Genomic DNA, 26513 nt, shown 5'->3' on the forward strand with positions numbered 1-26513 from the left:
CATTTAACTTTGAGGAACAAATAATGCAAAAATCAGGCTGTCTGGGACAGCAATGATATCTAAATATTTTGTCTTCTTTGTATAGTAACAAACAGTATTAGAACAGGCTATAGGACTGCAGATCTATTTTATAGTATATAAAGTCATTCATTCATCCACCCATGAGGCATTTTTATTTTAAATACTAGTGGATTTTTCTCTAAAAATATAAATATTAATACATAAACACATACTTAAAACATTAATTCCAAATGTGAATACTTACTCTTTGAAGAGAAGGGAAAAATAATCAGAACATAATGAATGCTGTTTTCAATACTGATTTCTAAAAAATGCTTGTGTAGATTTAAAATATATTTTACAGAATTTGTTAGCACTTTATATCAGTTATTAACAACAATTTTATTGAGAAAAGAACAATTAGCATCCTAATGCAATCGAGCATCTGAGAGCTTGTCTAGAAATTTTTCAGTTACTTAATAAAAATGAAGTGTATTAGTAATGTGTGAAAAGTGATAGCTAACCATTACTAGCAGGACACTCAGGCTTATTTCTTCTGGAATCATAGAAGCCCAAAATATATTTTCTGATCCTCTGGGCAGTCTATGTTATTAAGATAAATTCCTGTCTGGTTTCTGTAATTCAGCCTCACTTTTGGAACATATTGTATCGTTCATCACATATCATTTGCATCTGAAAAATGAAACCCTATGAAGAAAAAAGTTAACGAAATAGCCTTTAAATTATTCATCTAAAAACAAGAATAACTTGTGAGTATTATTTTGGCATTGTATAGTATCTTTTATTTTTCATTTTTACTTGTTTTTTATCAGATATCAATCCTACTCATTCTTTCCTTGGAATTTGTTCTGTATAATGGAAAAATACTATCACCAGTCTTTTAGAAGTAATCTACAGAACCAAAAACTCTTAGAATATTATTTACAGTCATATTGCCTCCCACTCAACATCTTCCTGAAAAATAGTAAACACTTCTGCAGGTTTTACCTAGAAGTTTACTTTGATGGGAACTCAATAAAGAGTTGAATTTTTCCAAAGTTAACTTATATTTGGATTAGTATATGTTTTCATCTAAAGTTTGATTGGTGTTGGTTGCTTCTTCTCCTTATTGGAAAGTTTTAGGAAACTAAAACATAATTTTTATATTGGGAGTGAGCTGCAATTTTCCCCTATACTTTATTATTGAAAAAACCTGCCAGAAAGAGCCTGTTCTTTTCCCTCTAGGCTTATCCTAAGTGGTTGAGGAAGAACATTTACAATACTACACAGAGACTCCGAATAGAATTTACCCTCAATTTGGCCTCTAGTTAGGAAAGGCAAAAAAGGGAAAGCTGTTCCATCTGCTCCATAAAAATGTAGATAACTTGACTCGTCTAGTGGAAAAACTGAGGTAATGATCAAATAATCTATACCATAACGTTGAAAATAGGGTGCAAAATTCAGTGGTCCTCATATAACACTTAATTTAATCTCTTCAATTTTCAGAAATCAAAATTTAAAACTGGATGTGTGCTATAACCTTATAAAAGTCAATATAGCTTCACTTTTTAACCATACTGCATAAGCTAACTATAAAATAAAATGTAAATGATTGCAAATGAATTATAGAAGTAAAATTTCAAGCAATAGTTCTAAAGATAATCTTTTAATCATTATTATGTAGTAATAATTAACATTGTACCTTGGATTGTCACAGATCATATAATTTCAAGTGTTTTGTAGCATGGACTCTTAATTTTTATTTTAATTATAGCACTCATACCATGCAAGTAAAAAGTAATATAAGAATTTTTTAACAGTGTATGACATATTCTATTTTCTCAAAGTATATATAAGAATTGCCAGAAAATAAGGGTTAAAAAGATCACAAACAAAAGACAACTAATAATGCTACAAAATTTTTGATAGATAAAAAGAAGTACCCAGAAATAAAAAAAAATAGTCCACAGTGTTTGCTTCTCTGCTTAACTGCCTCTCTCATTTCCATATAAAAGGCAAGAATAAAGTTTATTATAGTCTAAGGGTCTGAGGGTGAAACAAAGATTATTGCTAGCCTTAGAAAATATGTACAAAGTGATATATTTAATACATAGAAATGTTTTCCATTCAACCTGATTTATTGATAGTTGACAATTCAAAAGGAAAGGCCATCTATTAAACTCATATAGAATATTAAACATCAGTCATTCCATCTAGCCTTCATTCTAAAATATATTATTTTGTGAACTATAGAATCTATAGAATTATTTTCTCTAGAACCTATTTTTACTTCTACACTCTGTCAAATCATCTCCATAGGAATGAATTTAACAAATGGTTGCCTCCCACATCAAGGATTGCTGGACACTGATGAAAAAATAAAGATGGTTAGTATCGTCTTTGGCCTCAAGGACTGCCACATCGGAGAAATGAAGTATAGAAATCCCTCGCTAACCATGATTCAAGTCACCTGAAATTCTTTGTAGAACTAGATGAACTTATAAATCATTTTAATTCCCTCAGTCAATATAGCTTCATATTTGTAACTATAAGCTAAAATAAATGAAATTAGAAGTACAGATAAATTAAAATTACAAAGGAAATATCATATTGTTCAAGCAGTGCCAAAACATTGTCGTTGTCTTTGATTCTGACCCTGTGTCTGTTTTCTATTATTATTTGATTGTCATCCAAGTTTTAAATGAATCTAAAAGATGACATTCTTTAGAACAGAAATCACTTGATCTTAAAGCATACTAGGAAGATGGTATATTCATATAAGTAAATATTAAATTTGTTTAAAGAAGAACTTTTTGGACAGTGAAATACCTGATACAGAAATCTTAGTTTTGTGATTGGTACTTTGGAAGGAACAAAATGAAGTAGACCAGCGGAGAAGCCAAACCTGAGGTTAAACTCAGCTCTCTCCTGATTATGTATCTGAGTTGAGCAAGTCTCCTAACAGAGTAACTTCTTTAATTTCCTTATCTACAGAGTTTGGCACCACGTGGTGCTGTTTAACAAAAAATACACAGTTGGTATTCAATAATGGAACTCATTCCATATGATTTACTTACACAAAACTGTCAAGACAATACCAAAAAAGAAAAAATTCTTATATAAAAAAAAAACTGAACAAACTGCCCAACGTGACACCCTCTACTCCAACTAGAAGAAATGGTGATAGTGATACCCGAACACAAGCACCTTATACCAAGTCTGTAGTCTCTGGGACACTGTAGGTTCTTTAAGCCATGTACTATCTCTACATATACCATTAATTTAATTAAATGGCTCTCTTGTTTTCCTGTTTCATTCTTCTACCACCATTCTTCTTCCTTTGTCTAGCTTTTCCTTCTTCCAAAAACTTTGCAATAACGTATACTTGAGATTCATGAACATTTTTTCAGTTAGCCACTTAGTATTAAAAGTTTGCTGACTTTGAGAGAAATCTTACGACCTCTGAATCTGCAATAATACCTTCTAACATTAAAGTGATTAATTCTTGGGGTAGAAATATCATTTATATTTATTTATTTATGAGCTCAGTTGACCTTTGTTTATTCTTCCTAACCTAGAAGACACTGACAATCCATCAGCCAGCCCTGCAGCTTTGCTGAGTGTCTCCTCAAGAGATGGAGGACACAGCAACAGTGCCACAGACAGTATCGTTTAACTGCCTTTGTTATGGTTCTGCTTTATTTTTTTTAAATTTTATTTAAGGAGAAAAAAGAAAAAAAAACAGAAAAGGGGTACAAGTTATACAGAATTTCAGAAAAAATAAACAGTAGGAAATTACTAGTGTTAATTACATATTGTCATCTTAGAAATAGTTGTTGAAGTTACAAAATTAAAACATATAGAGGGGACTTTCAAACAGTGAGACTGCAAACAGTTTTGTTCAATAATCCAACAAAACTCAGTAATATGGTTATCTGTCTTATACACTTAAATATATATGCAGTTATATCCTTTAGAGCACTTTCTTTTCCTTTCTTTTGTACAATGACAATTACACATTTTGGGCTTTATTACTCCCACAGTTCTTATTACTTTTTTTTTTTTTTTTTGAAGAAAGTAAAACCAAATGTGACATACCAGGACAGAGTCAGTCAAATCAAAAGGATGGACATAATACATAATGTAAAAACAAAATACAAGGTGATCAACAATGGTTACCATAATGCCTCTTGTTATCTTAAAAAGAATTGCCTATATCATCAGTTATAATAAAATTGAACAAAACAGTAAAGAATAAGACCAATAAAACCAAAACATTGGAGACATTAGAGGACTTCAAAAGAAGATAATAGTCAACCAGAATGGGCGTCACAATGGATCTTATTGTCTTCATAGTTGTTGCCTAGACTTTCAAACTTGGTACTATCTAGCATAACAGAATAGAGGAAAATCAGTCAAAACAAGATGGTGAGAGCAATACAGAGTTTCAAATCAAGTTAATAGGAAATCAAAGTGGGTTACTATAATATATCCTGCTATTTTTTATTTATTTTTCCCTTAATTAAAAGGATAAAAATGAAAAAGTAGATAATAAAAGGGAGATTGAGATTAAAAAAGAGGGCATAACAACAAAATAGTGCAGGTCAAAACATAGCCATTTAAGCAAAATAGTGTTTCACCACAAGATAATCTCGACATAATAGTAGTTACCATAGTGTCTCTTCCCTTAAAATCTTTGGGCATAACTTCGTATACTGTAGCATCAAACATATCAAGACAATGTAAAACCATTCAAGAGAATGACAATATTACAGGGTATTTAGAATCAACTAACAGAAAATGAACAATGATTTCTGTATAATCTCCTTGTCTATAAAAGTTTTTGTTTATATTATCACATATAATAAAATCCAACAAGCTACAACATGTTAAAACCGATGGAGACAGAAGAACAAATGCTTGATGGGACTTCAAAACAAGAGGATATTAAATCAGCACTATCTATTATGATGTCTTGTTTTCTCCAAAATGGCTGTTGCTACCATCCAACCTTCTCTGCCTCATTTCTGTTGAGCTTTTTTTCTGTCACTAGTTGTCAGTTTGTCCTCTTCATTTTGCTTTCTGCTCCATTCATTGTGGCCGCTCTGCCACTGTTCCTGGAATCTTGGTATTTTTCATTTTTAGAATATCCTGCAGTAATCTCTGTAGAATTGAATTGGTGGTAACAAATTCCCCTAGTTCCTCTTTATCCTGGAAGCACCTTGTATTTCCATCAATTTCTAGGGACAGTTGTGCAGGATATATCAATCTTGGTTGGAGGTTATTATCTTTCAAAGCTTGAATTATTTCCCCCCATGTTCTTTGTGATTTGATGGCTTGTGCCGAGAAGTCTGCTGTAATTCTGATGGGTATTCCCTTGTAAGTGATCTGTTTCTTGTCTCTGATGGCTTTTAATATTCTGTTCTTATACTGGATTTCTGGAATTTTGATTATTATATGCCTGGCTGTAGCTCTGTTTGGGTTGTAGGTGGCTGGGGTCCTGTATGCCTCATTCATCTGAGTATCTTTATCTTTTGCTAAATTAGGGAAATTCTCCTGGATTTTTTCTGTGAATAGCTTTTGTAGTTCATTTGTTTGAGTCCCTACTTCTTCTTTTATGTTCTTAAATCTTAAGTTATAGATCCTCTTGTCATCTTCTAGTCTTTGTATTATTGCTGTTTGTTTTCTTGTTATTTTTAACAAGTTTTTCATTTCATGCTCCCACCTTACAAATCTGTCCTCCAGTTCTGATAATCTATCCTTAGTTTCTTTCAAGCTGTTATGCCAGCTTTCAATAAAATTTTCAGTTTCCTGGTAATTTCTGTGAACCTGCTTCATGTATTTTATGTTTTCTCTATTTTCTCCATCAAACAATTCTCACCTTTTTTTCTGTTCTTCCATTCCACCATCTGTTTTTTCTTGGGCAGTGCTTAGCATTTCTCTAACTGTTCTACTTATTTCTTACTTTATTTCATTAAATACTTAATTTTTGAACTCGTCTATGAGGCTCTGGAGATACCACTTTAGGTCTATAGGTGCCATGTTTGATATTGTATGTTTTCTGTCTTCATTTTCTTTTGCTTTTACCTTTCCTGGATCAGTGTTCTCAGGATTGGGGACTGAGAACCCTTTCTTGTTGCTCCCTTTTCCCATACTTTTTGTTCCTTCCATACAAGCGTATGTAGGAGGCCCAGGTGTTTTTTTTTTTTTTTTTTTTCTGTCTGTTATAGTTTGTTTGAATCTGCCAGCTAGGTGTTCCCACCCACTGCAGTGTACTAGGGAGACACAGACCTGGGCAGCCTCTGCTGGGCCTGCCCCTCCAGGTCAACCTACTGAATGTTTCACTGCTAGGGTGCACCGCCAGGCACAGGGACCTGATTTGGGCTAGCCTACGGGATCTTAGTCCACAGCGTCACCAGGCCAAGCGCTCCCCACCACTCCCACTTGACAGGGGAATATGCCACTAAAGTCACTGCAGGGCCCTGTTCCGGCTAGTCTGCCCGTTCCCAGAATGTCCTCTGTTGGAGCCTCCTAGTCTATGAAAGGGTCCCCATTTCTCTCACTCACCGCAGGTCAATGCAGGGCTCCCTGCCAGTCCGGCTCTCAACGCCGTTTGGGCCGATTCCCGCTCTCAGAGCTTTGGCGCGCCTCTCTCCCTGCCATGCGGATTGGGACACAGTATTGGCAGCAGGAAATTCAAATCGTGGCTTCCAATGGTGCGGGATCCAGCTTCCACACTGAGATTTTATCTGTTCCTGTTATAGCATCAGGATTGCATTTCCAGTTGGTTTCTCTCAGCTTACTTTGTTCCTGGGTTGGCAAGGTACATTTCCCCTCACGTAGGACTCCTCACACGGCACCGCTCCTGGATTCTAAGCTGGTAATCTCAGAGAGCCTCTGTGGCTGCTGTTATTTGTCCGCCATGTTCTCCCGGAAGTCCTCATTCTGCTTTATTTTTTGAAACTGGGAATAAAATTTAAAAAGAAATCTAAAGTACTGTTGAATTTAACTCCTTTAGATTTAGAATTTACTCCTTTCGAATTTACAATCTAACCTTCACAGAGCTGTAGGGAAATGAGCTCAATTTCTCAGCTCGTACTTTTCAAGTGCTATGATATTGTGGCACAGGCAACCCAGATTCACTTGACATAGGAAGTATTAGCCTGTAATTGCTCCCTAAACTTCCCCTTGATGACAATTTAATATTGTCCTGGTTCTTTTCTGTGTATTAAAATTTATAAATACACATGCTCATTATGAGACCCTTTGTTTTCCTATCAGCAGGAAAAGAAAATGTGAGTAATTTAGGAAGGAAAGGGTTGTTTAGCTCACAGAGAAGGGAAATAGTCAAAAATGAAATTGTTTAATTCTTTCTCACCAAGTAACCACAGAATTGCAGATGTCTCTTGAATGCAATAAACTAATTTCAGTCATGCTTTTTTATTTGTACACATGTTGCCAAAATAAAGGCCTAATCCAAAAATTAATGATTTGAGACTCCATTTGGTATTCTTCTGGACCTAGTCCAATTATTTTTCAAATGAATACAGCTGAACGCTTCTATAGCAAGATATATAGACAGTTGAGCAATGGAGTAGACATCTAACACATGCAAGGACAGTTAAATTCACAATTTTAAACTAAGGCATAGTTTAGCTACTTAACTCCAGTCACCTTTAAATGTAATTAAGTCTACTGGCCTCTAGTTACATGGAACCAGAAACTAGAAAAGTTGGGCTATTCAATGGAAATAACAACCAGTTATAATCCACAGACAAAAAGTAATGAAAGTATTCACAGGGAGAAACTTTTGTTAAAAAGAATCAGATGTTGTGCTATTGGCTTTTTAAAAAGTTTAATGAACTGTTTCATAATTTGCCAAATAGTATCCATGTATGTAAACTAATAAAAAGCACCACTGATTAAGAGGAATCTGATTATTGGGACAAGAGTTGAAAGCAGTATTCATTTGGCTAGTAGTTAGATGTTTCTCTTCATTACATTACAGCATCATTTACATGCTTGTTCTTGTGATGTATTGGATGGGAACCCCCACCACTCTTTTAAAAATATTTATTTTATTAGTACATGTTTGCAATATGTAATGAGTACAATCATTTGTGGGCTGTTGGTACATGTACATAGCATGTATTGATTCTTTTTAGGTCCCCTGCCACCACTTGCTACCTGCTTCCTTCCCTCCATCTCTCGGTCCCCTCCATTTGTAAGAGCTTAGTGTGCCTCTAAGCAAGCTTTTAAGCATTATCAAAACATAGTCCCTAAATCACTCCAGTTATAAAACTGAAAGAATTGGATTGTGGCACTCCTCATGCCAGATTCTCTCAGGGTAATAGGTCTAGTTACTTTTTGTGGTTAATTCCTTTTACCTCTAATAGAAGTTTTTATGTCAACACTCCCAGCACCATCAATAGAGACTTCTCTAATTTGCTCAAGCTAGACAAGAGGATAGTAAAGGTACTGTTCTGTACATTTTCTGCTTTGTAACAAATTTTATGTACATGTAAATGGAAATGTTTACATATTGGTTTTTCAACAAAATTCTACTTACTATGTATTAGTTCATTAATCAAATTTTCACACAATTTGATTGAGTAAAATTTGATAAATTGAACAAAGTTTGTACATACAGAAAAAAGTAAGTTCCTTCTTGTATTTTTACATCATAATGAGATTTTGACAAATTTGGATATCATTATAAAGATTAGAAAATTTTGAGTTTCTAACCTCAAAAGCATAAAGTTTTTGAGTTGATAAAGTGAACAATTAAGGCCAGACTGAGTTTCATTTTGAGGCCAAAATTTTGTACAATAATGTCAAAGGTATGATCAATATCTCAGACTTATGGAAAGTTGAGGAATGAATGATCATTCATGGGAAGGTTTTGAATTAGAGAGACTGCTGAATCTGAAAATTGAAGCATCAGGGAGATGACACATGAGTCACACTGATTGACATGGCACCAGCAAATGTTAGCATAAAACATACCAGCATACACTAGCAATCCTGTCTTTGAAAGATTTTTTTTTTTTAAAGTGTAAAATTTGCACTTTGACTAACTAGATGTGACCAGTGCATTGCTGATAGCTTGGTGTGTAGTGTGGTTGTAGAACTATTCTGATCTGTTCCAGAACCCAGATACTGCTGGGGCAATGCAGACCCCTTCACCTGAGTCAGACTTAAAGGGATTTACCCAAAGCACACCTTTTAGAATTCAGCATCTCTCCAGACAAATGTCGTATTCCTTTACTGTAAGTGTTAAATAACCAAATAGGTTTCCCAGTGTGCCTTGACTGAGAGTGCTCAAGCTCACATTCCAGTTGTCATCAGTTTCTATACTGAAGACATTGAACTTCTGCCAGCGTCCTTAGCTCTAACACCTCGCAGCTACACTCGGTCCCTGGTGATCTAGAAGAGCTCTAACTTACCGTACTCTGTTGCCTCAAGGTAGGAATCACTATCAGTTTGCAGAATGACCTAGAAAACACAAACTTAAAGTCTATCAGCATCTGCTAGACCACCAACTTTTCCCAGGTTTCCTCATGGTTTCTCTTCCTTTTTTTCCACCATGGTGAATCACACTGTAACCTCCCTTGCCAGCACTCTAAACATTTTGGCTCAACTTTTTTCTACTACACTCACTTTGAAAACTTTTATTTTTATATCAGTTCTTAGGCCAGTTCAATCATGTGTATTATGAGCCCCCACCCCTGGAAGCCAGGCACTGCCAGAGAAAAGACACATAAATCAAACTGATTAGTGTCAATGTAAATTTGTAGACTTTGGTGTTGGCTTGGTTTCAGCACTTGACAATCTTTGTGTACATAGCTGGCCATCTTTCTCATTTTCTGTAGCAGCTATTTCAAACCTCCACTACTTTCTTCTTTATGAACCATCTTAACTCTTTTTTCCCCACACAAATAATGATGCTTTTACATTCCTTTCTCTGATTCCCAACTACATCTCAACTCCCTTGTGCTTTAGTTCCCTTTGAAATCCCTCTAAATGAAATGCTAATGTTGTGTTTGTTGCTGAAAACAGTGGTTAATTTTGAAACTCTATCTTGCTGCTTTCCTGTCCCATTTTCTTTATTAAACTCTCTGCTCTTGACTCAGTTTCTTTTCCCCTCTATTGATTGTATCTTTTCTGCTATCCTTTATAAGCAGTCTTCCTCAGAATGTCCTTTATTGGTGTTATCTAAACTTTATTACCTTTTCTTCTTTTGCTCATAGGCCATAAAATGCTAACTTCATACCAATAAGTACTAAACCTTCAGCACCATACTACCCTGCATTGTAGGCTCACCTGTCTCTAGCTTAATACTTTCTCACTGGCAGGTTTCTGAACACAGAACCAAACCATTTGGCACTAAGAGTAAGTCCAAGTATATTTTAGCCCAAGGTTATTTCTCTTTCAACTCAAGATAAAGGAGTAAATCTACTATGTTCATTGCAAAGACTTCTTTTACCATTCACTTTCAAAGACAGGAGAGGGTTTACATTGACGTTACTAACATAATATTTTTAAGAACTAAGTTTAGGCTTTCTGTCTCCTTTGTTCCTTGGTCATAAAGGATTCTCCCATTGATGTAAACTCTCACTGGTGTAACTTGGATAAGTAGGTATAACAGTGGTAGGTGACATGCACCTAAACTCTTGGCATTTCTATTTTCCTTCCCTTACTTGTGCTTTTGTGGAGGGACCACCTATACTAATACTGTTCATGTAGCACAATATTGAGATTCACTGGTGTTAGGCCCATCTGAGTTCATGATTCAATGGACTTGACAATGCCTCTGAGAACACTTCAGTGACATCATCATTTAATCCTGTAATCAGGAGTTCTGTCTCTACCAAGGCCCTGTAGCATACCCAAAACCCTCTCTTTACACTGCAGATTATGTGTCTTTACTCAAGAAACTGCATTATGATTCCTTCATTGAAGCCTGCCATAAACTGCAAGTGGCTTTCCTATAAGCTATACTTATAATAGCACAATCTTACAGATTATATGATTAGAACAGATTTGTTTTCACTGCAGTTTGGAAGTGATGCAAAGACTTTTCCTGTTTGGATCCCTCTCAAATATACAGTCTCTGGTATCACTCACTACATTAGTTGGAGTAGTATTAATAGAAATGGAGTTGCTACTTCCAAAATGCAATGAGAGCTTTTGAAAAGAAGTAGATACTCTAAGCAATAATACATCTGCTACCATGAAGGGGATGCCCAGAACAATGTACACTCCACATTAACATGGCTCCTGAAATGTTATGTGCTTTGTGTCCCTCCCTTGGAGAGTATATACCCTACCAATATGTTCAATGTGTTCCTGCTTTGTGCTTATCTGGTCCAGTTAGTAAGACATCACCATTATATGTTCTGCATAGTATCCAGTAAACCAAAGACCCTTTAGACTACTTTATGACAAAGGTCAGAAGAACTGAACTAGCCTTAAGATAGTGGAGATGGATATTGTGACTTGTTTCAAATAAATGCAAATTGATTCAGAATCTCTGTTCTGATAGGGAAGAACAAGATGCATTTATAAAGTCAGTGACAAATTACTGCATTCCTGGGCCTGTGTAAATCTGACCTAACAAAGATGTTTCATCTGGCAGAGTAGTTTTAGTACCAAGTACTATTTTGGTATTGTGAAAATAGCTTTCACAATAATCTACCACAATCCTCCAAGATCTGTCTTATTTCAGCAGGGACCAATTTCTAAATTAAATAGGAATAAAACAGAAGAACCACTCTTGTATCTTTTTAATCTCTGAGGGTGCACTGGTTTCAGTGATAACCCTTAGATTTCTTATTGTTTTCCCATTTATTCTTTGGTTTGAGGAAAGGTCATTTCAGAGACATGCATTTGGCTTTTCCCTACAACTGCTCTTAAACTGCGAGCCAAGGAACAATGTGGAGGATGCTGACCACCAACTTGTTTATTACAGCTATGTATTTGAAACCAGGAAAATGGCCACAAGCTATTTCTTGGGTTTTGTAGACCAATCATGGGCCAAATTTCCCATTACTACTGCCAACTACATGTTACCCTCTACCGAGGACTCATAGAAGCACTTTAGGATACCAGATGTTAATGTCAATGAATACCGTATATTCAAAAGTCATCAAAATATCTGTTATACCCTTTCACCAGAGTACTTTTACCTAGGAAGAAAGAACTGTTGTAATATATATTTATTGTAATGTTGCAACTCTTGGGAGTCTGCCTTTTCTTCAGGCAGTAGATTCTGGGATTAAGCACTGCTTTGAGTTTGAAAACTAATCAGTTGTTCAATCTGTTAATCACCTATTCTTGTTTTCTTTTGTCATTAGGGAAATCACATTTTTTTAGCCATATCTGTAACTTTCTGCAATTATGATGCCTTTTCTCTCCTTATCACTTATTATGATAGTTATATTCACTTGGATTCTACTGGTAAAGTGCTTCACATGGGTTTGCCATCTATGAACCTGGTTCTGTACAGCATCTCCCACCATCCTCCCAACCTACAGTTGGATGCAGCCAAGTGGGTAATGCTGATTCCCATTCACTAGCACATGCCTTATTTCTTAAGTAATGTATCCAGAGGACCTTCCTGTGAAACAGTCTTCAGATACATTTTCATCCTTGTATTTTATCCATGCCTGAGTTCCCATTTCTCTGAGCTTTACAATGTCTTCTTTCAACATCACCTTAGAGAATTTGATATTTCTACCTCACTTATCATGGACCATCATTTTCCTGTACTTATTGAGGACACCATTATACCTCATATGTACTGCCTCCAGGGAGTTAAATCATCTGTCCTGGGAGCATGACTTCAAATTGGTAATCTTTCTAACTTTATATTTCTCTTCCCTTAGTAGTCTCAGAATCCAGTCCAACACATAATATCTCTCATGTACAGAATGAATTTGCTTAATCCTGAAGCTCTTTAGTCATCCAGTCTCATTGTCACCAGAACACTGATGAGTGGCCCATCTCCAAAACCATAACCTAGTATGTGTTTTCCCAGAATACTTTGACACTAACTATAAAAGTTATATTCTATGTGGAGCAGACTCTGAGCCCATGATTATCACATGCAATGTTATTAAATAAAGTCTAGAAATCAAGAGGGAAAAGAGACAGGATCAGCCAGAATGAGATGTTTATCTGTAGTGTAGTCTCTAAAGGCAAACCTCTAATAAATTCTGCAGAAAAACTAATTCTTTAGAGCTATCCCTACCTGAAAAGAAGGAACCTAAGCCTTGATAATTCCCTGTTTTAAATGTTAGCCACCCTAAAAAGGGGGACAGAGCAGTCCACAGCTGAGGTATACCTGGAGAAGGCTGTCAGTTAAAGGCTATTTTCAGTTGCACACTATGAGGCCCATGTAAGTAAGTCTTTTGTTCTTGAAGGGGAACATAGATGGTGTGTCACAGCCTCTTCTTTCATTTTTCCAAAATTAGACAAGGTCAAAAATTCTCTGGAGGGGATTCCACAAACTGAACTAAAAATTTAGGGAAATTGGTATCAATTAGAGAAAGCATGTGCATGCTTAAATCTTTTCCAGAAACAGAATTCTACAAAATTTTTCTTCACATAAATTATGATGTCCTTCACATGCATAGTAGGGAGCCCAATGTCCCTGTATAAATTTCTATTAGTGCATTTGCCAAGACTAGAAGAAGTTGGTTTATGTCATTCAACTAGAGGAAGTATCAAGGCCTACTTCTCCCTCCCCAACTTGGGATATCTCTAAAATTAGTCCATCTTCAGAATTAGCTAGATGTTTGCTATGAACACAGAACACAAACTCACAATTTCATTCAAGATAAAAAAAAAAGGTGGGCATGACAAGCATTAGGAAATATTCTTCCTTTAAAGTAGTACATTATTCAGAAGTATGGCACAAGAGTTGCATGGTGCTTTCCTAAAGAACCTATTCAATACTAGCAAAAGTCTAATAGGCAGGATGCAAGATAACAAGTCACAGACTTTTAGCCTGGGAAGTGAAGACTCCAGTATGATGTGGGAAGCACATGATCAGTGGCCCTTGCATCTAAGGGTATTTCTTACACCTCTCAGTGGATGTGGTCTCTTGGTCCATTAGTTGAATAAAGAGTGAAATTGTTCTTATACATCCCAAATACTTGAGCATTGAAGATTAAACTACTAATTAATATTCAGTCCACAATAATGTACCTGACACTGTGATAACCAGAAGCAAATTCCCAAATCCTAGAAATACATTAGAATTGTGACTCCCCTTTAAGGCACTGGGGTCTGCCATATGATAGAATTGGTTCTAGCTGGGAAGATTCAAATTTGTAGCTGGGGAAAAGTAAAAGTAAAAGGCTAGAATCACCAGCACTAAAGTGTGCCCTTCCTTTTGGTAGGTATGGGAAATATAGTAAATAAAATATGATGCTTCCATTAGTTTAATATTTGATATCAAGGCTAAAACCACAAGCCTATAAAAGTAGGACATTCAGTACCTTATTATACATTAATTTAATGGAAGCTATTATGGTCTAGATCTGTATCTGCAAAGACGATATGCTGAAAAGGAGGGCTTTTGAAAGGTGATTGGATCATGGGGCCAGTGTAGCTGACTTGCTGTTAAGAAACAGGGGCAGGTTGGAGGAGGTGGGTCACATGGGCCACAAATATATATACTTCTCACTCTGCTTCCAAGCCATCAGGATGTGAACAGCTTTATTCGGCCAAACTTTTTTGCCGTCCACGAACTGAGACCTCTGAAATTGTGAGCAAAACTAAAACATTCCTCTTTTCAACTGAGGGTCTCAGGTATTGTGTCTCAGTGATGAGGAAGGTGACTAAGACAGACCTGAGTACTGAGTGTGGGGTTGGTGCCTGACTGTACCTGACCATGTGGTTTAGAAGTCTTCAGTAATGCTTTGAGAAAGTTTGAAAATGTGTAAAGATGCTAGTTAATGAAACTGTGGAATTCTGTAAGCTGAGTTTGATAGAAGATTCTGGTCAGAGTTCAGAAGACCAAAATGCTAATAAAAATGTGAACAGTAAAGGACATGTTCAGGCAGTTTCACTTGGGAAGAAGGATTTCATTGGCAGTAAGACTTGAGGTCATATGTGTTATGGCAGAAAGTTTGTCTTTATTTTTCCTGTATTCTGAAACCTTGTAGATGATTGAGATTAAGGGAAACAGATAATTAATCAGGGGGAAATTTTAAGGCAACCCAATGTTCTAGTTGTGGTGTGGATATTGTTGGTTGCGTTTAGCTGTAGTTTAGCTGAGAATCAAGACAAAAATGAAATTTTTTCTGGTGGCCAGAAAAGAAGTGCTTATAATGGTTTTGGTCAAGGAGAGATTTAACACTGAAATCACTAACCTTATAAAGAAACCATTCTTTTTATTAGGGCAATAAGAAAGAGACTTTGGGAGCTCTGCAGGAATCAGAAGGCCCCACTTTCACTAGCTCAAGTGTGTAAACTGGTAAAGGTAAATTCTTTTAAAAGACTTTGCTTTGAGAAGAGATCCTCTGCACGTTCTGCTAGAGAACTGTCTAAGGAATTGGTTTCTGAGATTCACTTCAGACTGTTCAGCTATCCAGGAATTCAGAAGTTGCTGCAGCCATGATCCAAGGAGCCATGGTTATTGTTTCAGCTGGTTGCAGACCTTGTTATCATTTATGTGGTTCTGGTTTTATGGGGATGAAGAATGTAAGAATTAAGTAGTCAGGAAGGCTTCAATCTATATTTCAGAAGAAGGCCTGGGAGGCCCAGCAGTGAGAGGGCAGTGAGTAAGGCAATCAGCTAAAATGTAGTAGAGACTCTGGGAAGTTTCAGAAGCTGAGCCATGGAACAGCTACTGAAAAACTCTGCAGTAGTAAGCAAAGCCATCCTAAGAGTGAACCCATAAGGCCTTCAACCGGCAATGCCATGGGGATGGGACCACTCAATCCCTTTGGAACTCACATTTGGCCACAGTGTTTCCTGGGGGCTAGACATGGAACTACAGGATTTATTTTTGCTGTACTGAGTTTCATTCTTGCTTTAGTATCATTCCTCCCTAGTCCATTTCTCTATTTTGGAATGAAAGTGTTTACCCTGCAATGTTTCACTTTATTTTTTTTTTTCAAGGGCTACAGGTAAGAGTTTCCTTTGTGCTTTGGAGGTGGATTTTTAGATATTGCTAAAACTGCCAAAACCTTGACAACTCTTTGACATAGACTAAATGCAGTTTGCATAAAGATACAGACATGAATCTTTTGGGGACCAGAATCAGAATGTTCGTGGTTTAGAACTGGGCTGTCCCCTCAAAGCCACATGTTTTTAGAGGTAGGTTTTAAAACAATAATTGGATCAGGGAGGTAGTATAGCTGCTTGCTGTTAGGTGGAGGGGCTTGGTTGAAAAAGTGGGTCACTGAAGGCATGAGGTACCAGAATATTTTTCCCTCCCCAACTTCTCCCTTTTTTCTCTGCTTCCTGATCATCATGGTGTGAGTAGCTTTCCTGTACTAGACTCTTTCATTCTATGTGGACTGAGATCTCTGGTGCAGTGAGCAAAAATAAAACTGTCTCCCCTGAAAGTTGTGAGTGTTGGGAATTCTGTCGTGGCAACAAAGAAGATGGGGTAAGACAGATAATTCTAAGGACTTTTTAGGCAGTAATCACAGAGCTAGTGGCAAAAAAGATGAGTTGTGCAGTATAATTGGTAGCTGACCCCTACAAGAACCTAAGATAGACAGCATTTTTCTTAGCCTATTTTCTGCAACTATGACAGACTAAAAAAAATATAAACAATAGAAGTTAACGTTGCTGACAGTTATGGAGGTTTAAGAGTTCAAGTTTCAGGGGTCATATCTAGCAAGGGCCTTCATCCTGCATTTTCACATAGTTGAAAGGCAAACAATCACAACTGTGACACAGAAAGAAAGGACAAACTACAATAAATGTACTCTCAAATACGAGAAAGGCTGACCCACTTCCATAATGACAATTTTAATCTATTCATGAGGATTCAACTCATGACCTAATCACCTCTTAAAAGTCCCACCTTGTAATATTGCTACAATACAGTTACATTTTAACATGAGTTTTGGAAGGTGGGAAGGTTGACCCGTGTGTCTGGTCCACATCAGAATCATTGAAGACGGGAAAATATTGCAAGCTTTGAAAATGATATACTGATAGAAATTTCCACTTGGACTCATCTTCTTGAGTAACTGTTCCAAATCTTACATGTTTACAAAAATATTTTACAATACCCTTTTTATACCTTAAAACAAAAATTTTAGCTAGTCTCCTCATATGTGTTTAAACTGAAAAACAAATAGGAAGAAATAGAAATTTTAGTTTTATGAAACAAAAAAGAAAGTAACATAATAATTCATATTTCACTGGTAAAGTCCTAGACATATAAATGATGTAAGACAAAATAAAGAAAACATACATCTGTATGTTGAATCACTTTGAATGGGACAATTAACTATTCTTACCAATACAGCTACACATAATAGAAACACAAATAATAAGAATGCTTCTATCATAGTAACATGATTTTCTGAAGCTGGGAATAATGTTTGGGCATCAAAAACAATTTTTCTAATAATATGATTTTATATGTAGAAAATTTTAAAGATTCCACCAAAAACCTACTATACTTAATACAAATTCAACAGAGTGGCAGAATTCAAGATCAAAATAAAAGATCAGTTGCATATCTTACATTAACAATGACCAATCTATGAACAAAATTATGAAAATTCAATTTACGATAACATAAAAATTTAAAAATTACTCAATGAAGTAAAAAACTTGTACCATATAATGAACACTATGAAACTTTGCTGCAAGAAATTAAAAGCTACTAAAGTAGCTAATAAGCTACTAAAGTTACAGCTCTATGTCCCACCGTTTCCAGCCAGGTTCCTCTTAACAGCACGTTCAGCCAGAAACTCATTAATGGATTTATTAAGTCACCAGTACAGGAGCCTGTCCAAAAGCCCCACGTCTGAACAATATGGGGAGACATTTTCCATATAATCCGCAACAGCCACGTACTGTCCCATACAAATACTAACTCAAAATACACCAATTTTACTTCATAAAATTAAAACACTTATTTTATTTTACTTTATTTTCATCTGTATGATACAGGGTCTGACTTTGCAGTTGCAGCTGGCCTTGAACTCACCTTGTAGCCGAAGCTGGCCTCAAACTCTCAGCGATCTTTCTACCTCAGCCTCTCGAGTGCCGGGATTACAGGTGTGTGCCACCATGCTCAACAAAATTAAAACATTTTGGGCATCAAAAGAGAATTTCAAAATTCAGAATTTTAAAATAGATAGTCCAGAAAGTGAAAGTTAAAGAAGAGAATGAATAAGGGCAATATGGGGCACTTGCCATGAAAAGCAAGCTCAAAAGTTTTACACACACCTGAAAGGTAGCTGTATATCAATATTTCTCAAAATTAAGCTAGCCTTGTCTTTTTAGATTACACCATTTTTTTTACTTAAAAAGACTTGCTAACCACACATAGAAAGTTTATAGGGAAAGTAAAAATCATGCAAAATTCTACAACCCCAAGGTAAAATTTTATATTTTAGTGACTATTCTCCCAGTCACCTTCCTATGTAGTTATATATTTTTACAAAAATAGGAAATTATTTTTCTCTTTTTTTCTTTAGTGTACTTGATACTTTATGGAACCATTTTTAGAATCCAGTGATTACAAAGTATTTGTAATCACTGGATTTTTGAAACATGAAGTGTCTCATTACTTTGTGTGTTGCAGATGACTTAATTAAAGGATACAGATATTTCACTGGTATTAAAAATGGACATAATTTACTCTAGGAAACTTGGTTTTCAAATGATATGTCTTTGATTAAATAAAGTGCATACTTTTCTTTGGTTTCAGTGCTTCTGTGAATAAACAACTTTGCAACTCTCTTGTGCTTTGGGGGAAAATGACCTCTCAATTTTGAATATTGCCTGCCCTTTGTTTTCACTGAACTCTAATCTATGAGGACAGGAGATCATGTCTCTTGACTCTAAATTGCTACATATAAGACTCCACATGAAAAGACCTGGTGAAAACCCAAGGGCAAGAGACAAGGGCAGGGCACACAGTTCCTAATGTTGTTTTGGAGGGGATCTGGGAAAAGAGAATCTGGTGGCTTTGTGATCCTTATTGTCTCAGCAAAGGGTGCAGGATCTCAAGCATATCTCATGCCTCTTGTATGTTCTCACCTCTGCTTTGAAATTGGAAAGTAGGACCATTGCTTTGATGTGAGCTCTAGGCCTTCCTACATGGAAGTTAAGGGAGCTGGGGAGTCCTAAAATGAGAGACTAAGCTAACTGACCTTCAAAGATCCCATCAGGTTGAGTATTCTATCACTCTCTGAGACAACAGCTCTCTACAGAGGCGAGGGGTTTCCATTTTATTCTGAGGAACCTTTAGGAAAAAACTTAAGGTGACCATTTCTGCACAGGGCAGGTGATGAAGCCCCTCTGTTCTACAAATAGTGGCTTTGGCAACTCTCATCTTTCCACTCCATAATTTGATTTTGGAATCAAATAATTTCTGAATGTATACAAAGGAAACCTGAATTCCCTAATTCAATGTTTCAGAAGAACACAGAATAAAATTTAACACCTGAATTTACCTAATCAATATTAAAACATGTTGTTTGTTCTGCATAGAAAATTAAAGATGAGAACTAAAATGAAAAAAATGATTGTGGCTCACTCTATGTAAAGTTTCACATGGTAAATTGCCTTTAATTGCAGCTATGTGAGGTCAGAGTCTGGTGTAGACATCTATTTTTAGATAACCTGGGTAGTACTTCTCTTTTATTTTTGTATAGTTCACCTTCCCAATCATCATATGCTTGCTTTGACAATGCATACACACAAACCATATATAGAGATCCACACTCGGAGTTATGCACTGATAATGACATTTTTATCAGTGACAAGTCACCTATGCATTGGCGATCCCATAAGATAATGTTGCCTAGTGATGATGTAACCATGTTAGTTTTTTAGATGCTCAATGATGCTCTGTAATGTTACCACACTGACTAAATTACCTGAATACACATTTCTCAGAATATATCTTTTCATAAGCCACGTATGACTTTGTGTGTGTGTGTGTGTGTGTGTGTGTGTATGTGTGTGTGTGTGCTATATACCATATAAAATATGTCCTTTCGTAGTCATCAACCAGCTCAGGCATTCTCAGGGTGCCTGAGAATACTTTGCTTTTCTTCTCAAAAGTGCCCATAGCTGCTTATTCTGAACATCTGCGATAATAGAACTCTTAACAAAGTACAGTGTGTGTATAATGCCAAAGCACACTTAATCCCTCTTTTGAATGAATTACCAAAATTAGTATGAAGGAAAAAATTCAATAAACCTAAAAGAGCCGACCTTCAATATCGCAGCTAATATATTACAATGCAAAAGTCTCCCTTGAAGTAGATTTATTCTTATGGAAGCCCTGTTACATGAGTCGAAAACAAGCCAGATTACTAAGTCCAAAAGCAGTGATAAATGACCATCCTTGGACAGAAGGTGATGTTCAGTAAGTTTTCTATGGTTTTGAAATGAAACCAGCTTAATTTAATGTCTTTATTTGTGTCCTAGTTGAGGGGAGAGGAGTTTAAACAGTATCTCCGGTTAATCTGGTAAATGTGTTAAGTGTGAAGCTGTTTAAAAATTGTAATGATACAGGACGAAATGCACCATGGAAAAGAGACTCTAGAAATATGGCACAAAGTCATGAAATGAGATTCAACTTGGAAATATTAATGTCAATACAATTGGGAATTATAATATGAAACAGGGAAATTATCCAAAATCTTGCCTAAAGGAAGGAAAAAAACAAAGAAAATAATAAAAATCACAGTGCTGTTCATTTGGAAACAAGATTTGCCATTTCCAAGTGTGTGAGTTAAAACTTTACATATCTAAAAATATTATACAAATCAAAGAGTAAAGCTTAGAGGGTTGTAACGATACAACAGAGGGCACATCAGGTCAGTAATTATGTGAGTCTGTTTTAATAATACCTCAGGATGAACTGATGGCACTTGTAGAAAAGCCAGTGGAATTGCATTAACCAAAACTAGATAGCCTCAGGTGACTGGAAACTAGTCACATTAGGAAGGTTTTTGGACTCTAACAAGATGGAGTAGGTGGCGGGTGACAAGCGTTTCAATACTCTGCCTAAGACAGGCAATCTATCTGCAATCAAAGAGGCAAAACATCAAAATGGACCATTTCATCTCTCAAGTCAAGGGCAAAAATAAAATGCTAATGCTGCAACTGTTTAACTGTGACCAACTGGCAGAATCCAGTACATTTTTTTTTTAAATGATTCAAACACTACATCTGCCAAATAGTGCTGCTTGTGAGCAGAAGTGCTGTGGAATCCTCAAGCAAAGCTCAAGATGAATGGGCTTGACAGAAAAATGAGAAGTTTTAGCTTTTTGGATCTTCGAAACATCCTTTCCAGTCATCATAAAAGTTATTTTAGGGGAATTATTTATTTTTCAGATGCCTTCCTATAGGACTCAATGTCTAAATCAGTCACATATGAATTCAAATTTTAGTTCTACTACTTCTATCAATGAACTAAAAATCTTGGTTTCTTCTGCTAAAAACAAATGAATTATGTATTATATATCAAAATAGATAAAAGAGGTTAATGCATAATACACAACACTTTACACAATGCCTGCTTATAGAAAGCATTTATAATAGAAGTGGTATAATTTAATCAAATCAAGTAAAATATAGTGCATAAGAAATACCTTGTTCAAATCTTCATTATCCCCAACTTACTAAACAGGGAAAGTTTTGTGGTTTGTTTTAATCCTACTGTATCTCTATTTTCAATGCAAAGAATAATATTACTACCTTCTTGTGTGGTTATTGTCAGACTTTAATGAGAAAGAGTACATTATTTAGGCAAGTTTTTAACACATAACTACTCAAAAAATTAGCTACCAAAAATTTGCAAGGTTCTTAATCCCAGTTATATTAAATACAATCGATTAGTTATTTCAATTACACCTAATTTGTCTGAGCTGGTAATCCTGAGTGGCACTGCTCATGTTTAAACATTAGAATGTCTGAGATGCAGTAGTCTGTAACAATTAAAAACACGGTTCCTGTGGTCAGGAACACTTGGGCTCAAATTCTGGCTCTGACTCTCTGTAGCTATGTTGTTGTGGACATGTAATTTAACCTCTGGAGACCTCAGTTTATCTGTAAAAGGCTTATCTTTTCATGGCGTTACTTCATGTTGTCCCTGAGTGATTTTTAGGAGCCAACACCCATAACCAGTGTGGAAGGACAATGCAGAGGGTTGACTTCCTTTGATGCTCCTGACAGGTCTAGTGAGTTGGAAAAAGCCAGAGAAATCTTTCTTCTATTCTTCCTGTACTGTGGGTCAGCTTCTGGCTAGTTACTAAAACTGGGAATAGTTCCAGGGACAAACTGCAGCTGAGGACACAGAGAACAGAAATCAAGGACAGTTGGGAGACATAGCTGTGGGCAAACTCAGATCCTTGTGGATGGAAGTTGGCTGAACCTGGTGTCATTGGGCAATGATCATGGGAAAGAACAGACAAACAAGAAACATTGCATGATCTTAAAGACACAGAAAAAGCCTTAAAATCAGAAGAAGGAACAAGGTGGTTTTCATGAGGGGGTCTGTGAACAGACGAGCATGAGGCTGGCTCTGAGCGATTTCAGCTTCTCAAAATGACTGTTTTCATTATGCTGCTAAGATTGTATGTAAAATGCCACATTGTTTTCAGACAAATCTATTTGTACGTGTACTTGTGTCAGTTTTGCCCATTTATGAAGCACTAATTTATGACAAGTGAATTATTCCAGGCACCATTATTTTTTATCCTTCAAAATAATCAAGTTTTATCTTTACTGCCCATTATAAAGCCCAGATGAGGCCACAAAATAGAATCTTTTCCTATTAAATATAGCACCCCTGCAGAACACTTTGTTTTTTTCAGTCCACGGGAGGGAAGAACAGAAATAAATTCTGTCAAAAGAAAACAAAATCTCTCCCTTAAAAGGGGTTAGAATACTAGAAAAAAGACAGAGGGTTCTGTGAGCAATGGATGTTATTAATGATGGGTGACAAAATTAGAGATAATAGAATAAAATTAGGAGAATTGAAGTTAACCCTAGCCATGTAAATAAATACCCCAAATAGGAATAGTTCACTAATCTTCTGATCTATGGAATCGGTCACACACAGATCAAAATCAGTGAAATCCCATTCATAAATTACTCTCTAAGAGCTGGTGGACATATTTGGAAGGTTTTCCACTCCAAGGTCATTTGATAACTATTTATGTAGGTGTTAATTTGCTAACTGGTACCCTGAGGAGGAGGAATGAAGAGAAAAAGGAGTGATTTTGGAACTGAGAGAATTTGGCCAAGAATAAGAGAAATAGAAGATAGGATAGATCCTTTTGTGATTTGAGCAAGTCAGAAAAGCAGGGCTGAGATTTGCATGTACTTTTCTGTTTATTCTCAGGACCAGTGAATGCCAAGAGACAAGGCCTCATCTTGACTAGCATCTTGAGTCCCTTTTAACCTTCTAGTAACTTCCTTAGAGGCAAATTTATTAATGAGTACCTGGCAGAGTACCTGAATTCCCATGTATTTAATTTGTCATTAGAATATCATTGTGCATCTTATATATTTACAACTTTTAAAATTTTATTAGTAGAGTATTTAATCATGATGAAAGTTATCCAGTTCGATCAAGTAAGTTTTTTTCTGGAAAAAAAGTGTCATCCTTTTAACTTTTGGTAAAAATGTAATAATTCTTTTTTAATGGAATAAACTATTTTCTCATAACAATAAGGTATGTTCATTTGATGATCAGTTAATATAACGTTCTATTCCTAATTTGAACTAAGTCCTATCTTAAGCCTTAAGTCAAATTATACTAGCCAAGTCATAATAGTATTTTTCTTGACTAGGTAGAGATTTTTTGTTTGTTTGTTTGTTTTGCCTACTTTTATATGCATATTACATAGCAAGATATCTACTCAGACTACCGAGTAATGAATGTTGAATGACTAAATGTTTATCATTTTGACACTTCAATAAATGCAAAAATTCTAAAGCCTACTTAAAATGTGCCCTTGACCACTTCTTCAGCAAACATTACCATGGTAAAAAATTTACCATAACATTTTAATTTCATCTCATGTCACATTTTATACTATAGCTTTAAATAATCCCATACTATATTACTAGGTAATTCTTGCCTTTGGAGTTTGGGTGCTAAGGTCATCTAGATGATAAAATTTTAAAAGTTGTTGCTGCTCTGGAGAACTTTCCAGCATTTCCCAGCGGATATTCCTAAACCTAGGCCTTCGTAACAGCTGAAGTTCTAAAAGGTGCTCTGCCTGCTATGTGCTACAGTCCTACCCACTGCACCAAAGCGCAGCTACTTTTGACTTTGTGGAAAGTGCAAGCTGCACACTGGACATGAAATACCTGAATAGCAATGTTTTTATTGAACTTGAAAATACTTTCACTTTCCTGAATGGTGAGTTTCCTAAACAAAGCAGACCTCTTTCACCATCAATGCCTTTTGCCACGGAGCAAAGTGCCAATTATTTCCAGCTATCTCTCAAGCAAAAGGTGAAAAGGCCTGGATCATTTCAACAACTTTTAGAAAGTAGTGTAGAAACTGTTGCAGCAAGTTACGGTTTTACTTTTTAATTTTTTTGCCAGAGGTTTGAACAGTGATACTGAGTGTAATTGTGAGCACATAAAGAACCACAAGGAATAGTCAGCCTAGTCTGTCCCCTCTCTGGAGAAAGGCCTGCACCTTACAGACTGTTCTTAATAAATGAGACTCAGGCTGAAATTTAGATACCTACAGACCAGTTAATCCATGCTTTATTGCAGGGTTTCTGCCTGCTCTCATTTCTCATTGCGTGGAGAGTTACTCTCAACACATTGGTAGGTATTTCTGCAAAATAGGGCTGTTATTACTTGATATAGCTTCAATATTCATAGGAAATTCCATTGTTTAACTATAGTCACCTCAGATCAGATTTTGAATGAAGTACTTTGTGCTGGTTTTATAGAAGAAACATTTTTAGCTAAAGAGTTCTTCTCCCTTGTCTCCAGGGAAAGCCACTTTAATCTGGACAATTATCCATCCCTACTGTCCTGATTGATATGATTCAAAGACAAAACGACCTCTAACCTAAAAGCTGGTGTCATTGGGGCACATTACCATTGGGTGGCACTACATGCTCAGAACAACCTACCTACCATAGTGAACCCACTATTTCTGAAAAAAAAAATGTATTTTTCTAAAGTCTAATAATTGTTTTTTTTCTTAATAAAGAGAGTTCATTGAGCATATAATTGATAAAAGATGAGCAGGAATTAACCTACCTCCTGGAGATTTATGTACTGTAATAAATTTCTGAGTGCTACTTTTGACAATTTTTAGCATTATTATATAGTATAGTGCAGTGCTTGGCAAATATTGGACATTGAAGATTTTTTATAAATTTATATGCCAATATGAGATCTAAATACGAATTCTGAATTCAGAAAAATAAACTTTCTTGTATATTCAACTAACTGTCCAGCGTTTCAGTCTAAACTACTTCATATTTAGTAATCTAAACTGTATTAAACACAATCATTCTTATCTGCCATAGTTTAAAGAGATGTACAAGATTCTGTTTTAATGCAGTAAAGGTGGCAGATGTTTAAGTTATCATTTCCCATTAAATCATGGATATACACATGTAATCAGTTTTATGTAGCCTACATACACATTTGTATTCTATGTTAGATTTTTAAAAAATAAACCCACTCAGACTGGTGAAGAGAAAAAAAATCCAGTTATGAAGCTCTTAGTGATTTTATACTTGTTAATCTTGGTTTTGACTGTTTATTTTCATTGAAGATGCTTTTCAAACTAGTCTGTTGAGCTAGGGTGCATTTTGGAAAGTGCTTTTGGCTATAGACAAATACCATCTGTATTAAAGTAAACTTGGAATTATTTGTAAGAAAAAAAGATTATTAGTACAAACTGAAAACAGAAAAAGATCCAAAATGAGTCGTTAGAGAGAACCAAGAAGAATATACAGGTTTTGTTGAAAACATTTCCAGCAAATTGATATGTCCAGTAAATAATTTTCACTTAAAATTGATTTTACATGGTAGTAGAAACCTGCTTCATAAATTATTGATTAAATGATTCCTAATGATTTTATTAGTAAAAAAAATTATACTTCATTTAAGAAGTTGAGTGGGAATATATATTTTTAACATGCATATTCCTAATTGTAAATTCATGTGCATGTACAGTAGACATTGTTTACATATATAATGGTAAATGTAGGGTTCTTTCTTTGCTATTTATTATTATAAAAATTACAATAAATAGATTTTCAGAAATAATTTTTGAAAATCTCTTCCAATTTTGCCCAATTAATGGC

The 26513-nt window shown here is 35.6% G+C and overlaps 1 long non-coding RNA gene across 1 annotated transcript in view; it reads left to right on the plus strand.

The window, feature by feature from the left end:
- The window catches only part of LOC111756973 (uncharacterized), a 63367-nt gene that overhangs the window by 27669 nt on the left and 9185 nt on the right, over positions 1 to 26513 (plus strand). Inside the window, exon 3 of the long non-coding RNA XR_010050469.1 lies at positions 18151 to 18258. This is a non-coding gene — a long non-coding RNA (uncharacterized LOC111756973). The remainder of the gene's footprint in view (positions 1 to 18150; positions 18259 to 26513) is intronic.

This window comes from Cavia porcellus, unplaced genomic scaffold (assembly GCF_034190915.1).
Source record: "Cavia porcellus strain 051 isolate PalLab524CR breed Dunkin Hartley unplaced genomic scaffold, mCavPor4.1 scaffold_11, whole genome shotgun sequence".
NCBI lineage: Eukaryota > Metazoa > Chordata > Mammalia > Rodentia > Caviidae > Cavia > Cavia porcellus.